The sequence below is a fragment of the Lactuca sativa genome, chromosome 4 (genome assembly GCF_002870075.4).
Source record: "Lactuca sativa cultivar Salinas chromosome 4, Lsat_Salinas_v11, whole genome shotgun sequence".
NCBI lineage: Eukaryota > Viridiplantae > Streptophyta > Magnoliopsida > Asterales > Asteraceae > Lactuca > Lactuca sativa.
The window spans coordinates 354,353,718-354,359,037 of NC_056626.2; positions in this window are offsets into that span (position 1 = coordinate 354,353,718).

The window sequence follows — 5,320 nt, forward strand, 5'->3', positions numbered from 1 at the left end:
TCATCATATGTCGATTCCTACATCATCAAGTAGTTCTATAGGATCGATTCCTTCGGGATCGATCGAGATCTCAAATCCTCTTTTTCTCAGCTCTTTAGATAATTCGAGTACTATACTTGTGTCAAAAGTTTTTGATGGAACTGGATTCGCGATATGGAAGAGATCTATGATTCTTGCTTTATCAGCAAAGAATGAGACCGGTTTCATTGATGGATCTATTGAGAAACCAAATTCTAATTCTCCATATTATCACAATTGGAACAAAGTTAATTCTATGGTCATCAGTTGGTTGTTGAACTTGTTGTCTAAGGAAATAGTTGAAAGTGTTCTTTTCTTGCAAACTGCAAAGGAAATCTAGAATGAAATGAATCAAAGGTATGAGCAATGGAGCTTTAATTTTTCAAATCCAAAAGCAATTGTTTTCTTTAAGTCAAGGTTCGGATGATTTTTCCACTTACTTCACAAAGATCAAGCGAATTTGGGATGAGCTAAAAACTATACATGAAATTCCTAACGCCTTGTTCCCGAGTTTTTTCGTAAATTCATTAAAAGAAAGGGAAGGAAAATTTTGACGGAAAGAAAGGGTGGGTGAAGGAAAATATTCATTATTCCGTGTTCCTAAATTCGAAGGAAATGAAAGGAAACGGAAGGAAAATTTTAAGTTTTTGTGTTCCTAAGTTAGGAGGAAAAAGAAAATAAAACATAAAATTTTCCTTCCCCTCACTTTCTTCCCAAATCCGCCCAATTTGGGAGGAAAATTTGGAAGGAAAATATGACTCCAAAATCCTTCCCCTCCCCTCACTTTCCTTCCATTAATGAAACTTGGGAACACGATTTTCCTTCGACACCCCTCACTTTCCCTCCGTATCCTCCCATTTCTCTCCTTAAGTAGAACTCGGGAACAAGGCGTAATTGTTCTTGTGGTTCTGCTGCTGCAATCAACAAATTTTTGGAAGAACAAAGGATTGTTCAGTTATTCATGGGATTGATCGACTCGTACAAAGCTATTAGAGGTCAAATTCTGATGATGTCTCCTCTTCCTTCAATTTCCACTGTTCATTCTTTATTAATTCATGAAGAGAGACAAAGAGAAATTTCTGCTAAGCTAAATTTGACTACTGATTCTATGGCGATGCATGTTAACAATTCAACTCCAAATTATCAATCATCCAAGAAGTATTGTTCAAATTGCAAGAAAATTGGACATGTCAAGTCTCAATGTTATAGATTGATCGGTTTTCCATCTGATTTTAAATTTACAAAGTCAAAGAAATTTGAGTTTGCTGCTCATAATGTTGTTGACAATACTCCAGACAATAATCAAGGAATTTCCCCTGATGAATACAAACAACTTATTGAACTTCTATCAAAGGTCAACATAAATGAAGCTACTCGTGTTAATTATGTTCTTACTGATGGTGCTATGGACACATCAGGTGATTTTCTTGATTCTCATGGAAATCATGTTTCTTATGCACTCAATGTTGTTATGGGTTCAAATCAAGAGACCTGGGTTTGTTTGGCCTCTTCCATAATCCTTGCCGCTGATGGTTATGGGTAAATCACAGTAAAGCAGAAAGGAAAGCCTCCCGGAGAACGTTTTTGTCGCCGAGAGAGAAGTCTCTAAAGCCGCTATGGTCTGGGCTCTCACTCACGTCGTCCGCCCCCATTACGCTGCTCGCCCTATTAGCCGGCGGAAACCATGAGAATTCATTCATTTCAGCCAGTCCCGGGTTATATATTGTACGGCGAAACTCGCTAATGGATTATAGATTCAGGGGCTTCAGATCACATTTGTTGTGATAAATTGCTTTTCACTACTTTAAACAATTTTTCAAGATCTCATTTGATTGGGTTACCAAATGATCAGTCTATACAAGTTAATTAATATGGAACGGTACCCATTCATGACAAAATCGTACTTTCACAAGTATTATATGTCCTGAGTTCAAGCACAATCTCATTTCGGTCTCAAAGGTCACTTCTCAACTTAAGGTTTGGGTGATTTTTACTGATGAGTTTTGTGCAACACGGGCCCTTTTATCTAGGAATAAGTTCATCAATGGAAAAGGGATTAAAAATCTCTACATTAGGAATTACAAGACACTGAAGAATCCTGCATTTGCAGACATTTTTTTCCAAAAATTGTATGAACTGTAATAAGATTGATAATAATCATCTGTGGCATTATAGATTAGGTCATTTACCAATCTATAAGATGAGAAGTATGTCTTTACTGAAGAGAGATTGTAATGAACAGACTTTTAATTCTTGTGGTATATGTCATCAAGCAAGACAACATAAATTGTCGTTTACTACTAGTGATTATGTATCAAATAATCCGTTTGATCTTCTTCATGTTGGTGTTTGGGGACCCTATAAAGTTGAGACTTATAATGGTTTTAAATATTTCTTAACACTTGTTGATGACTATTCAAGATGCACTTGGGTACACCTGATGAAACATAAGAGTTCTGCATTTACTTTTATTCAAGCCTTTATCAAGTATGTTAAGAATCAGTTCAACATCAATGTTAAAACTATAAGAACAGACAATGCTTTTGAAATGGGTTCAAGCAATGAAGGTATTAAGTTTTTTCAAGAATAAGGAATTATTCATCAAAAATCTTGTCCCCATACCCCTCAACAAAATGGAATTGTTGAGAGAAAACATAAGCACTTGTTGGAAGTTTTTAGAGCACTATTTTTTCAATCTGGAATTGGTAAAGCGTATTGGGGAGAGTGTGTTCTTACTGCTGCATATATTATCAATAGAATACCTTTCAAGATTATCAACAATTTCTCACCATATGAAATGTTATTCAAAGTCAAACCAGATCTCAACAACTTAAGGTCTTTTGGATGTCTATGTTATGCTTCCACAAATTCTCATAACAGATATAAATTTCAACCAAGAGCAGATACTTGTATATTTGTGGGATATCCTTTTGGGCAAAAAGGGTATAAGGTTCTCAATTTAAATACCAAGAGTATTTCTGTCACAAGGAATGTTGTTTTTGTTGAAGACAAATTTCCATTACACAATGGTTATAATTTTGATTCCTCATATTTTCCTAATGTATTTAAAGAACCTTCTTAGTCACTAAACGAAACTCAACCTTCTTTTTCTTCAAACGATCAATTCATTGAACCGAATGATCATGTTCCTGAACCACCTCAATCACCTCAACAACATCCTACTCAACCTTAACCTCAGTTATGAAGAACAACCAGAATATCTGTCAAACCTGCCCATTTAAACGATTATATCTGCTCAAATATTCAAACTCACGATGATTGTTTTGATGAATGTTCCAACACAATCACTAACTGGTTCATACTAGACAAGCCATCTTTGATCACTATATCAATCAAGTTGATTTCTTAGATTTCAATGTTCAATCAAAAATTATCGAGCCTCGGTTTTATCATCAAGCTAATGGAAATCCTCTATAGGAAGAAGCAATGAAGAAAGAATTTGATGCATTACATTCTAATCATACCTGGGATATAGTTCCTCTTCCAAAGGGTAAGAAACCAATTTCATGCAAATGGGTTTATAAAGTGAAGTACAAATCGGATGGAACAATTGAGAGGTACAAGGCCAGGCTTGTGGCAAAGGGCTTCACTCAAAAAGAAGGTAGTGACTTTCATGAAACCTTCTCTCCAGTCATAAAATTCAATACAGTCAGATGTCTTATCAATCTTGCAGTTAAAAAGGCTTGGAAAATCTATCAATTTGATGTAAATAATGCCTTTTTGCATGGTGATTTGCATGAAACTGTCTATGTGAAATTACCTCCAGGCATGGATTCTTCCTCAACTATGGTTTACAAATTGAAAAAGTCGTTGTATGGGATCAAACAAGCATCACGTCAGTTACGAAGAAACAAGGAACCCTACTGGGATTACCAGTACGTTTCAAAACAACAAAAATTAAGCATCGCATTTTCACAAAATTTTTGCCAATTAAAAATCATAATCATAAAGTACTCCCTCATCCGAACTAATCATACCCTTCGTAGGAAAACTGAAGAGCCTTGAGAAAGTTATGATAACTTAGTGTAAATGTAAGGCCGTGTGTAATTAAGATTCTAGAAGCTTCGGGCACGTAATTCCGTCTAAATTCTTATTCCTTGGCTGACTGTGGATTTAGGACATGACCACTCAGTCTACAATCTTTTCAATCTTGAATTATGTATGACTAGGCTACATCAAACCATCATAGAGAGGTCTAGTAGAAATCATACTACGAAATCACATCGTTTATATCAAGGCACTCATATTGCTCGGACACCTAAAAATTCAGAACGAAGTAACCACGGTAGGAATACCAAGGACGAAATTGGTAACATTACAAACGTGTACATAGAACACACTATCATTTCAAACAACTATCCCTTTTTCAGATCTATCTAGCACCTATTACAATAAGGAGCCTAACGATGTCAATTGACATGGACTGACTTGATTCTCACCATACAAAATTCATGTACCAACAAGACTCTTCACCTTAACCAATCAACTAACGAGAGCCCTACAACTTGTAACAACAATACTTGAATTATCTCAGGGCATCTAGACCCTTAGGTACCCGTGCAAGTAATACCACACTCTTTCCTAGCCCTTAATAGGGATAAGGAAACAAGGAGAAAAGGACATCGAGGGTAACCTAGAGACTTATAACCCCCCTAAGATATTTTCAAAGTCATTTTGGAAATATCACCTGCATGCCAAGTTGAGTTCGGTGATCGACTCAACTCATAGAGCCATTCTTGTAGCCAGACCACGAAGACTACTTAGCACCAACATAAACACCGAAGGTATCCGGTCGATGGAACGACCCAGTAAGTATGAGGTTATCAAACCAATACTTGAGCCTTAGAGAATGCTTATCCAACTCATAAATAGGAAAGTCTAAGTGTCCATAGGACCACTGACTACTAAGAATCAAACGAAACCATCCTCAAGGATCGATATCTATTATCCCGAATCGAAGATTTACTCGACCTACTCGTAGAAACAAGCAAAGATCAACCTTCCACTAGTTCAAAACCTTGTAGTAAGAAACTCCCATGACAACCTAAGAAGTATGAGTCCAACTATACCGCACACAACCTTAACTTGGTGACAATCAGTGTTCGCCTTAAAGTTTAGGAGACGCTACTTAGGGAACGTCAAGTACACAAATCCAAAATAGCCATAACAACCCATTCACCTTGCCATATAAGACTCAAAGGCAAAATACCTCTGTGTTGGGCTGAGATGACCAACACCCAACTAACCAAAGGAGTAAAGTCAAAGGTCGGTAGCAAAGGTC